Raw genomic sequence first — 13,040 nt, forward strand, 5'->3', positions numbered from 1 at the left:
CAGGTAAGTTACATATGTATACATGTGCCATGCTGGTGCGCTGCACCCACCAACTCGTCATCTAGCATTAGGTATATCTCCCAATGCTATCCCTCCTCCCTCCCCCCACCCCACAACAGTCCCCAAAGTGTGATGTTCCCCTTCCTGTGTCCATGTGTTCTCATTGTTCAATTCCCACCTATGAGTGAGAATATGCGGTGTTTGGTTTTTTGTTCTTGCGATAGTTTACTGAGAATGATGATTTCCAATTTCATCCATGTCCCTACGAAGGACATGAACTCATCATTTTTTATGGCTGCATAGTATTCCATGGTGTATATGTGCCACATTTTCTTAATCCAGTCTATCATTGTTGGACATTTGGGTTGGTTCCAAGTCTTTGCTATTGTGAATAATGCTGCAATAAACATACGTGTGCATGTGTCTTTATAGCAGCATGATTTATAGTCCTTTGGGTATATACCCAGTAATGGGATGGCTGGGTCAAATGGAATTTCTAGTTCTAGATCCCTGAGGAATCGCCACACTGACTTCCACAAGGGTTGAACTAGTTTACAGTCCCACCAGCAGTGTAAAAGTGTTCCTATTTCTCCACATCCTCTCCAGCACCTGTTGTTTCCTGACTTTTTAATGATTGCCATTCTAACTAGTGTGAGATGGTATCTCATTGTGGTTTTGATTTGCATTTCTCTGATGGCCAGTGATGGTGAGCATTTTTTCATGTGTTTTTTGGCTGCATAAATGTCTTCTTTTGAGAAGTGTCTGTTCATGTCCTTCGCCCACTTTTTGATGGGGTTGTTTGTTTTTTTCTTGTAAATTTGTTGGAGTTCATTGTAGATTCTGGATATTAGCTGTTTGTCAGATGAGTAGGTTGCGAAAATTTTCTCCCATTTTGTAGGTTGCCTGTTCACTCTGATGGTAGTTTCCTTTGCTGTGCAGAAGCTCTTTAGTTTAATTAGATCCCATTTGTCAATTTTGGCTTTTGTGGCCATTGCTTTTGGTGTTTTAGACATGAAGTCCTTGCCCATGCCTATGTCCTGAATGGTAATGCCTAGGTTTTCTTCTAGGGTTTTTATGGTTTTAGGTCTAACATTTAAGTCTTTAATCCATCTTGAATTGATTTTTGTATAAGGTGTAAGGAAGGGATCCAGTTTCAACTTTCTCCATATGGCTAGCCAGTTTTCCCAGCACCATTTATTAAATAGGGAATCCTTTCCCCATTGCTTGTTTTTCTCAGGTTTGTCAAAGATCAGATAGTTGTAGATATGTGGCATTATTTCTGACAGCTCTGTTCTGTTCCATTGATCTATATCTCTGTTTTGGTACCAGTACCATGCTGTTTTGGTTACTGTAGCCTTGTAGTATAGTCTGAAGTCAGGTAGTGTGATGCCTCCAGCTTTGTTCTTTTGGCTTAGGATTGACTTGGCGATGCGGGCTCTTTTTTGGTTCCATATGAACTTTAAAGTAGTTTTTTCCAATTCTGTGAAGAAAGTCATTGGTAGCTTGATGGGGATGACATTGAATCTGTAAATTACCTTGGGAAGGATGGCCATTTTCATGATATTGATTCTTCCTACCCATAAGCATGGAATGTTCTTCCATTTGTTTGTATCCTCTTTTATTTCCTTGAGCAGTGGTTTGTAGTTCTCCTTGAAGAGGTCCTTCACATCCCTTGTAAGTTGGATTCCTAGGTATTTTATTCTCTTTGAAGCAATTGTGAATGGGAGTTCACTCATGATTTGGCTCTCTGTTTGTTATTGATGTATAAGAATGCTTGTGATTTTTGTACATTGATTTTGTATCCTGAGACTTTGCTGAAGTTGCTTATCAGCCTAAGGAGATTTTGGGCTGAGACAATGGGGTTTTCTAGATATACTATCATGTCATCTGCAAACAGGGACAATTTGACTTCCTCTTTTCCTAATTGAATACCCTTGATTTCCTTCTTTTGTCTAATTGCCCTGGCCAGAACTTCCAACACTATGTTGAATAGAAGTGGTGAGAGAGGGCATCCCTGTCTTGTGCCAGTTTTCAAAGGGAATGCTTCCAGTTTTTGCCCATTCAGTATGATATTGGCTGTGGGTTTCTCATAAACAGCTCTTATTATTTTGAGATACGTCCCATCAATACCTAATTTATTGAGAGTTTTTAGCATGAAGGGTTGTTGAATTTTGTCAAAGGCCTTTTCTGCATCTATTGAGATAATCATGTGGTTTTTGTCTTTGGTTCTGTTTATATGCTGGATTACATTTATTGATTTGCGTATATTGAACCAGCCTTGCATCCCAGGGATGAAGCCCACTTGATCATGGTGGATAAGCTTTTTGATGTGCTGCTGGATTCTGTTTGCCAGTATTTTATTGAGGATTTTTGCATCAATGTTCATGAAGGATATTGGTCTAAAATTCTCTTTTTTTGTTGTGTCTCTGCCAGGCTTTGGTATCAGGATGATGCTGGCCTCATAAAATGAGTTAGGGAGGATTCCCTCTTTTTCTATTGATTGGAATGGTTTCAGAAGGAATGGTACCAGCTCCTCCTTGTACCTCTGGTAGAATTTGGCTGTGAACCCATCTGGTCCTGGACTTTTTTTGGTTGGTAAGCTATTGATTATTGCCACAATTTCAGCTCCTGTTATTGGTCTATTCAGAGATTCAATTTCTTCCTGGTTTAGTCTTGGGAGGGTGTATGTGTTGAGGAATTTATCCATTTCTTCTAGATTTTCTAGTTTATTTGTGTAGAGGTGTTTGTAATATTCTCTGATGGTAGTTTGTATTTCTGTGGGATCGGTGGTGATATCCCCTTTATTCATTTTTTATTGCATCTATTTGATTCTTCTCTCTTTTTTTCTTTATTAATCTTGCTAGCGGTCTATCAATTTTGTTGATCCTTTCAAAAAACCAGCTCCTGGATTCATTGATTTTTTGAAGGGTTTTTTGTGTGTCTATTTCCTTCAGTTCTGCTCTGATTTTAGTTATTTCTTGCCTTCTGCTAGCTTTTGAATGTGTTTGCTCTTGCTTTTCTAGTTCTTTTAATTGTGATGTTAGGGTGTCAATTTTGGATCTTTCCTGCTTTCTCTTGTGGGCATTTAGTGCTATAAATTTCCCTCTACACACTGCTTTGAATGCATCCCAGAGATTCTGGTATGTTGTGTCTTGGTTCTCGTTGGTTTCAAAGAACATCTTTATTTCTGCCTTCATTTCGTTATGTACCCAGTAGTCATTCAGGAGCAGGTTGTTCAGTTTCCACGTAGTTGAGCGGTTTTGAGTGAGATTCTTAATCCTGAGTTCTAGCTTGATTGCACTGTGATCTGAGAGATAGTTTGTTATAATTTCTGTTCTTTTACATTTATTGAGGAGAGCTTTACTTCCAAGTATATGGTCAATTTTGGAATAGGTGTGGTGTGGTGCTGAAAAAAATGTATATTCTGTTGATTTGTGGTGGAGAGTTCTGTAGATGTCTATTAGGTCTGCTTGGTGCAGAGCTGAGTTCAATTCCTGGGTATCCTTGTTGACTTTCTGTCTCGTTGATCTGTCTAATGTTGACAGTGGGGTGTTAAAGTCTCCCATTATTAATGTGTGGGAGTCGTAAGTCTCTTTGTAGGTCACTCAGGACTTGCTTTATGAATCTGGGTGCTCCTGTATTGGGTGCATATATATTTAGGATAGTTAGCTCTTCTTGTTGAATTAATCCCTTTACCATTATGTAATGGCCTTCTTTGTCTCTTTTGATCTTTGTTGGTTTAAAGTCTGTTTTATCAGAGACTAGGATTGCAACCCCTGCCTTTTTTTGTTTTCCATTTGCTTGGTAGATCTTCCTCCATCCTTTTATTCTGAGCCTATGTGTGTCTCTGCATGTGAGATGGGTTTCCTGAATACCGCACACTGATGGGTATTGAGTCTTTATCCAATTTGCCAGTCTGTGTCTTTTAATTGGAGCATTTAGTCCATTTACATTTAAAGTTAATATTGTTATGTGTGAATCTGATCCTGTCATTATGATGTTAGCTGGTTATTTTGCTCATTAGTTGATGCAGTCTCTTCCTAGTCTCGATGGTCTTTACATTTCGGTATGATTTTGCAGTGGCTGGTACCGGTTGTGCCTTTCCATGTTCAGCGCTTCCTTCAGGAGCTCTTTTAGGGCAGGCCTGGTGGTGACAAAATCTCTCAGCATTTGCTTTTCTGTAAAGTATTTTATTTCTCCTTCACTTATGAAGCTTAGTTTGGCAGGATATGAAATTCTGGGTTGAAAATTCTTTTCTTTAAGAATGTTGAATATTGGCCCCCACTCTCTTCTGGCTTGTAGGGTTTCTGCCGAGAGATCCGCTGTTAGTCTGATGGGCTTCCCTTTGATGGTAACCTGACCTTTCTCTCTGGCTGCCCTTAACATTTTTTCCTTCATTTCAACTTTGGTGAATCTGACAATTATGTGTCTTGGAGTTGCTCTTCTCGAGGAGTATCTTTGTGGCGTTCTCTGTATTTCCTGAATCTGAATGTTGGCCTGCCTTGCTAGATTGGGGAAGTTCTCCTGGATAATATCCTGCAGAGTGTTTTCCAACTTGTTTCCATTCTCCCCGTCACTTTCAGGTACACCAATCAGACGTAGATTTGGTCTTTTCACATAGTCCCACATTTCTTGGAGGCTTTGCTCGTTTCTTTTTATTCTTTTTTCTCTAAACTTCCCTTCTCGCTTCATTTCATCTTCCAGGGCTGATACCCTTTCTTCCATTTGATCGCATCGGCTCCTGAGGCTTCTGCATTCTTCACGTAGTTCTCGAGCCTTGGTTTTCAGCTCCATCAGCTCCTTTAAGCACTTCTCTGTATTGGTTATTCTAGTTATACATTCTTCTAAATTTTTTTCAAAGTTTTCAACTTCTTTGCCTTTGGTTTGAATATCCTCCCGTAGCTCGGAGTAATTTGATCGTCTGAAGCCTTCTTCTCTCAACTCGTCAAAGTCACTCTCCGTCCAGCTTTGTTCCGTTGCTGGTGAGGAACTGCGTTCCTTTGGAGGAGGAGAGGTACTCTGCTTTTTAGAGTTTCCAGTTTTTCTGCTCTGTTTTTTTCCCATCTTTGTGGTTTTATCTACTTTTGGTCTTTGATGATGGTGATGTACAGATGGGTTTTTGGTGTGGATGTCCTTTCTGTTAGTTTTCCTTCTAACAGACAGGACCCTCAGCTGCAGGTCTGTTGGAGTACCTGGCAGGCCGTGTGAGGTGTCAGTCTGCCCCTGCTGGGGGGTGCCTCCCAGTTAGGCTGCTCGGGGGTCAGGGGTCAGGGACCCACTTGAGGAGGCAGTCAGCCTGTTCTCAGATCTCCAGCTGCGTGCTGGGAGAACCACTGCTCTCCTCAGAGCTGTCAGACAGGGACATTTAAGTCTGCAGAGGTTACTGCTGTCTTTTTGTTTGTCTGTGCCCTGCCCCCAGAGGTGGAGCCTACAGAGGCAGGCAGGCCTCCTTGAGCTGTGGTGGGCTCCACCCAGTTCAAGCTTCCAGGCTGCTTTGTTTACCTAAGCGAGCCTGGGCAATGGCGGGCGCCCCTCCCCCAGCCTCGCTGCTGACTTGCAGTTTGATCTCAGACTGCTGTGCTAGCAATCAGCGAGACTCCGTGGGCGTAGGACCCTCTGAGCCAGGTGCGGGCTATACTCTCCTGGGGCACCGTTTCCTAAGCCCGTCGGAAAAGCACAGTATTCGGGTGGGAGTGGCCCGATTTTCCAGGTGCCGTCTGTCACCCCTGGAAAGGGAACTCCCTGACCCCTTGCGCTTCCCGAGTGAGGCAATGCCTCGCCCCTGCTTCGGCTGGCGCACGGTGCACTCACCCACTGACCTGCGCCCACTGTCTGGCACTCCCTAGTGAGATGAACAGGGTACCTCAGATGGAAATGCAGAAATCACCCGTCTTCTGCGTCGCTGGCGCTGGGAGCTGTAGACCGGAGCTGTTCCTATTCGGCCATCTTGGCTCCAGAAGCTGTTTTTTTTTTTTTTTTGAGGTGGAGTCTTGCTCTGTCGCCCAGGCTGGAGTGCAATGGCGCGATCTCGACTGACTGCAACCTCCGCCTCCCAGTTTCAAGAGATTCTCCTGCCTCAGCCTCCTGAGTAGCTGGGACCAGAAGCACGTGCCACCACACCCGGCTAATTTTTTGTATTTTTTAGTGGAAACGGGGTTTCAGCATGTTGGTCAGACTGGTCTCAAACTCATGACCTCATGATCCGCCCACCTCAGTCTGGGATTACAGGCGTGAGCCACTGCGCCTGGCCCGGAAGATTTTTTTTAAAAAGAAGTTGAAGGAAGATGAGTATGATTAGAGGCAATCTTTAACCAAGGCATAGTTGTAGATTTATAAACAAAGAATCCGGTCATCTCAGAAAGGACTACTTTAAGGACTACTGGATTCTGCAGACAAATCTACTTATAGGAAATAAAGAAATGTTTCTTGATTTTATTATGATAAAATTATTTTGGAGGAATTAGTGAAGGAAACGTTAATATGGTTAAGTTATAGTAATACAGTAGCTTTTATACAGGAACTCAAACTTTCTGTTGTGAATTTAGTTACCAATGTATTACTGTGGCCAGAAAATATTCAGAAACTACAGGTTTAATCTTCAGTCCAAAAATCACACCAATGGATTTGAAGTTCTACAAGAGCAAAGTTAACAATCTGTAATATAAAAACTAATGTTTTATATAATACTTCTAAAAAGGACAGTAAAATATTTGAAAGTGAAAATAGGATTGTCCCAGGTGTAGTTGCCTTTTGGCTCTAAACGGTAGCCTATGTGCTCCAAAGACACTGGACAGCTAGAGCTATATGTGGAACTTAAGAAGATGTTACTTAAAAGAAAAACAGATCTATGTGCACACTATCAGTCCTTTAATGGACTGGGGTTCATTTCTTGGAAGCAGTTCTTTCTCTCTTGTTTCCATAGTTTCCTGACTGGAAGTATCTTTTTGATCAAGATTTCCTTTGAAGTCTATTTTAACAGGATTTTCATGTTAGTATTAAGGTATAATTTCTTAGTGGGAGAATGGGGGCTGTATCTCCTAAATGCCGAATTAAATTTAAATTTAGTATATCTGACCAAGAAGGGTAAGGATGGTGGCTCTGAATGCCCTCTTCCCTTTTAAACCTTTCTTCACTTAAGGGACATAAAAGAGTGAAGCTTATCCATCTGACCAACACTACTCTTTCCTTCTTTCCGGTGGATGTGGGATTGGAGAAGAATAAGATAAATAAGTTATAGTAAATTTGTTGCTAACAATCTGTAAATTATTGATTTCCTCGTAAGTGTATGAACACTTTCATTAGGTTAAATTGTTGATATTTGAAAGTTTTTTACCTCAGTGGCAATTTCATATGGTTTGACCTATTGCATTATGAAACTATGGCTATCATCACTGCCCTATATATAAAAATGTTATGGCACTTAAACGAAAATACATTATAACTTATTTAAATAGCATAAATTTGTGCGTGCTTTGGCAGCACATATACTAAAATTGGAACGATGCAGAGAAGATTAGCATGGCCCCTGCGCAAGGATGACACACAAATTCGTGAAGCGTTCTGTATTTTTCAGACTCTAAACCAACAAAGATAAAAAAAGACAAGGGCATTACATAATGGTAAAGGGCTGAATGCAACAAGAAGAGCTAACTCTCATAAATATGTATGTGCCTAATACAGGAGCACCGAGATTTATAAAACAAGTTCTTAGAGACCTACAAAGAAACTTAGACTCCCACACCATAATAGTGGGAGACTTTTAACACCCCACTGTCAATATTAGATCAACGAGACAGAAAATTAACAAGGATATTAAGGACTTGAACTCAGCTCTGGATCAAGTGGACTTAATAGACATCTACAGAACTCTCCACCCCAAAGCATAAATTCATAAACAGTACATCACTGATGAAATGTCAACATCCAAGCCAAATTGGAATGTTTATGAATACACCTACTTTAGCAACAGGTAAAGCCAAAAATATTGTTACTGCAGATATGTATCATTATACATTAAAGGGTTAAACAACCTTCTCCAGAATCTAAATTGCATATGAGAATGATAAAAGCCATAATATAGTAATTTATAATTTAAAAGCTTGTAGTATGGCCAGGTGCTTGGCTCACGCTTAGTAGTCCCAGGACTTTGGGAGGCTGAGGTGGGAGGATTGCTTGATATAAGGAGTTTGAGACCAGCCTGAGCAACATAGCAAGACCTTGTTTTTACTAAATAATAAGTAAATAAGTAAGTAAGCCAGGCATGGTGGCACATGCCTGTAGTCCCAGCTACTTTGGAGGCTGAGGTGGGAGAATTGCTTAAGCCCAGGAGCCTGCAGTGGGCCATGATTGTGCCACTGCACTCCAGCCTGGGTGAGAGAGTGAGGACTTGTCTCAAAAAAAAAAAAAAAAAGATAAGAAAAAGCTTGTAGTAATTTAAAAGTTAAAGCTATCAGATATGAAAACCTTAAGTGTTCAGCAAAGTACGGATAAACATATACATTTAAGGAAACTACACAGGGCTGGAGAAAGAGCCAGCTAAAAAGATTGTATATAGAACAGTATCCAAGCTCACACAGGGCCAGAAGAAGTGCCTGTTTCCACTAGCTAGAACAGAAAGCCTCGTAATTCACAAGGCATTCAGTAGAGTACTCTGGAGGGTTTTGCATTAGTAGTGGGGAAAAATTAATTACATATTAAATGCAACTCTGTTCTTGCTTAATCCATCGTAAAAGCAAGTCCCAAAGAATCAAACTTTGTCCGAGTCCCTTAGCCACATCTTATAACAAATCTCCAGATTATTTATGGAAATACAAAAATATCTAACAGCCAACAAGATAAAGTTAACAGTATCTTACATTCAGTTCAAATTACTGAGTCTGCAAAGAAGCAAGAAAATACAAACCATATTGAGAAAAATCAATCACTTGAAATTGGCCTTCAAATGATACTGATGATGATAGTCATTAAAACAGTTATGACTGTTGGAGAAGCTAACAAAAAGACTGAACATGTTAAATAGAGATACTGTCTGATTAAAATTACGTGTCAAAGACATACTACATTAATGGCATGTTAGACTTTGTCGAAGAAAAGATAAGTGTACATGAAGATACAGCAATAGAAACTATCCAAAATGAAGCACAGAAGAAAGAAAATAGAATTTGGAGACAATAACTGAAATAGTATTTGAAGAAATAATGGCTATTTTCCAAAATAGATATAAACTATAAACCAGTAAGCACAATAAGCGTAAGAAAGATGAATAAAACTCTGCTAAAACACATCATAATCAAATCACTTAAAGATAACTGTTTTTTTGGTTTTTTTTGAGACAAAGTCTCGCTCTTTTGCCAGGCTGGAGTGCAGTGGCGCAATCTTGGCTCACTGCAACCTTCGCCTCCCAGGTTCAAGCGATTCTCCTGCTTCAGCCTCTCGAGTAGTTGGGATTACAGGTGCATGCCACCATGCCCAGCTAATTTTTGTATTTTTAGTAGAAATGGAGTTTCACCGTGTTGGCCAGGATGGTCTCGATCTCTTGACCTCGTGATCCGCCCACCTTGGCCTCCCAAAGTGCTGGGATTATAGGCGTGAACCACCGTGCCCAGCCCATAAAGGAAATCTTAAAAGCAGCCAAAGAAAAACAGAACAAAGATAAGGGAGACATCAGATCTATCATTAGAAACAATGTAAGCTAGAAGACAATGAAGCAATATCTTTAAAACATTTTTTTGCAAAAACTATCAACCTGGGACTTTTTACCCAAACTATCTTTCAAAATAAAGGCAAAATAAAGATTTCAAATATACAAAAGCTGAAATAATTTATCACTTTGATTTATGAACTAAAAGACATGTTAAATAGAGTCCTTCAAGCAGAAGGAAAATTAAACCATATGGAAACTTGGCCACAAGGAGTTTAGAGTACTGGAGGTGGTAACTATCTGGGCAAACATATAGGATTAAAAAAAAATTATTATTTGAATATCTTTAAAAGACAAATGACTGTTTAATATAAAAATGATGACAGTTGCCAGGTGTGGTGGCTCATGCCTGTAATCCCAGCAGTTTCGGAGGCCAAGGCAGGCAGATTGCTTCAGCCCAGGAGTTTGAGATCAGCCTGGGCAACATGGTGAAATCCTGTCTCCCCAAAAAAAGAAAAAAAAATACAAAAATTAGCCAGGCATGGTGGTGCATGCTTGTAGTCACAGCTGCTTGGAAGCCTAAGTTGGGAGGATCGCTTGAACCCAGGAGGCGGAGATTGCAGTGAGCTGAGATCACACCACTGCATTCTAGCCTGGGCAATAGAGACCCTGCCCTCCCCTAAAAAATGACAACATGAGGTTTAAAACATGTAAAAGTAAAATATACAATAATAGCAAAAATCCCAGAGAAACTGCAGATTTATTGTTGTAAGGTTCTGATACTTATTCCTGAAGTGGTATATTACTTGAAGGTATACAGTAATAAGTAAAAGACATGTATTGTAAACTTTAAAGAAACCACTCAAGTAACAGAGTTGTAGCCTGTAAATCAACAAGAGAGAGGGGATGGTATAATAGGAAATAATTCAAAATGAAGTAAAGAGGGAAAAGGGGACAAAGAACATTTGAAACAAATAGCAAGATGGTGATATAAATCCAGTCGTATCAACAATCACATTACATATAAATGGCCTAAACACCACAATTAAAAGTCAGGGATTGTTGGATTCAATTTTTTAAAATTAAGACCCAAATATTTCACATCTACAAGAAATCCACTTTAAGTTAAAAGGATGGAAAAAGATATACCATGCTTACACTATCCAAAAGAAAACTGAAATCACTAAGTTAAACCAGAAGTTAGGTTACAGAACAAAGAATTCTTACCAGAGATAAAGAGGATTATTTCATACTAATAAAGGGATTAATTAAGAGGGCCTGCAATTATAAATATTTATGCATCTAATATAGGAACTGGCCTGGGGGCAGTGGCTCATGTTTGTAATCCCAGCTCTTTGGGAGGCTGAGGGGGTTGAATCAGTTGAGTCCAGGAGTTCGAGACCAGCCTGGGCAATGTGGTGAAACTCTGTCTCTACAAAAAAATACAAAAATTAGCTGGGTGTGGTGGCACACGCCTGTAGACCCAGCTACTAGGAAGGCTGAGGTGGGAGGATTGCTTGAACCTGGGAGGTTGAGGCTGCAGTGAGCTATGCTCACACCACTGCACTCCAGCCTGAGTGACACAGCAAAACCCTGTCTCAAAAAAAAAAAGAAAAAAAAGAGAGAGAGTGTTTCTAAATATATGCTGGAACTGCAAAGAGAAATACAGATGCTCTTTAATTCATGATGAGGTTATGTCTCGATAAACCCACCTGGTTAAAATATGTCAAAAATGAGTTTAATTCACCTAACCTACTGAACATCGTAGCTTAGCCTAGCCTATCTTAAATGTGCTCAGAACACTTACATTATCATATGGTGGATGAACAAAATCATCTAACACAAAGCCTATTTTATAATAAAGTGTTGAATGTCTCATGTAATTTATCGAATACTGAAAAGTGGAAAACCAAATGCTTGTATGGATACTTGATGTATGGTTTCTACTAAATGTGTATCTCTTTTGCTCCATCATAAAGTCCAAAAATTGTAAGTTGAACCATCACAAGTTGGGGATTGTCTGTATACAAATAATGCAATTTTAGCAGAGATTTCAATACCCCTCTCAATAATTAATAGAAAGTAGAAAGAATGTAAAGCCTAAAACTATGAAATTTCTTAAAGAAAACATAGAAAATCTCTGTGACCTTGCATTAGGTGAAGATTTCTTAAGTATAGCATTGAAAGCACCATTCATAAAATGACAAATTGATAAATTGTACTTTATCATAATTTAAAACTTCTCTTCAAAAGACATTGGTAAGAGAATATAAAAACAAGCCACAGACTGGGAGAAAAATATTTGTAAATCACTTATCTGGTAAAGGACTGCTATCTAGAATATATAAAGCACTATCAAAGCTCAATAATAAGAAAACAGTCTAGTAACTAAATGGACAAAATAATCCAACAAATATTCAACCAAAAATATACCTGGATGGCAGATAAGCACATAAAAACAACATCATTGTTCATGGAAATGCAAAGGCTCCAGTTTACAAATGGTTAGTAGGAAAATTTGAGAGATGACGTGTAAGTTCATTATCTTGATTACGGTAATAGTTTCACAGGTGTATTTATGTGTCAAAATTTATCAAATTGTACACTTTTAAACATGTGCAATTTGATATACGTCAGTTATACCTCAGTAAAGCTATTTCGAAAATCAAGAGTAGTTGACACATTGTTGGTGCAAAAGTAACTGTGGTTTTTGCCATTGCTTTCAATTAAAAGTACTATTTGTACCATTAAAAGTAATGGCAAAAACCGCAATTACTTTTGCACCAACCAAGTAGTTATAACAACTACTTGGTGCGTGTTTGTTTAATACATTTAACTCACTACCTGCCATTTCCCAAGAATATTTGAAAGTTTCAACTTTGTTTAATCTACAGGAAATAGCAATTTCACCCTGAGGATAGTATATCATACTCTCCTAGTATATTGATTTGACCGTAATATCCAAAGGCAATTAAAAATTCTTCATTAAACTTGATTCCTTTACAAATACTTTCTTATCCTTAGGTCAGTATTTTTATCTGTTTCTAGTTGAAGGATAATGTATTCACGTCTGGGATGAGGCTTTCCAGAATGAGGTATACACCTTACATTGTTATCAACTTTACATCCTTATTATCAGTTAGTACTTAATGTAAAAACTTATTTAGTCTTAGATTTGTATGGCCCAGAGACTAGCAGCATCAGCCTAACCTGGGAACTTATTAGAGATGTGATTTACTGGGCCCCACCACACACCTGTTGAATCATTGAAACTCTGTGTGTGTGGCCCAGGAATCTGTTTTAATAATCCCTGTGGGTCATTCTGATACATACCAGGATTTGAAAGCTGTGATCTTAGAGCAACAATAGGACTTTAGATTCTTAGATACTTCTAGTAGTT

General features: G+C 39.2%; 1 protein-coding gene and 1 non-coding gene across 3 annotated transcripts in view; both read left to right on the forward strand.

Annotated features, from left to right (window-relative positions):
• The window catches only part of FNDC3A (fibronectin type III domain containing 3A), a 224,862-nt gene that overhangs the window by 10,773 nt on the left and 201,049 nt on the right, over positions 1-13,040 (forward strand). The window lies entirely within an intron of this gene.
• On the forward strand, positions 7,468-7,570 carry LOC129012053 (U6 spliceosomal RNA). Its single transcript, XR_008493549.1, has one exon. It is a non-coding gene; the product is annotated as a U6 spliceosomal RNA (small nuclear RNA).

This window comes from Pongo pygmaeus, chromosome 14, assembly GCF_028885625.2.
Source record: "Pongo pygmaeus isolate AG05252 chromosome 14, NHGRI_mPonPyg2-v2.0_pri, whole genome shotgun sequence".
NCBI lineage: Eukaryota > Metazoa > Chordata > Mammalia > Primates > Hominidae > Pongo > Pongo pygmaeus.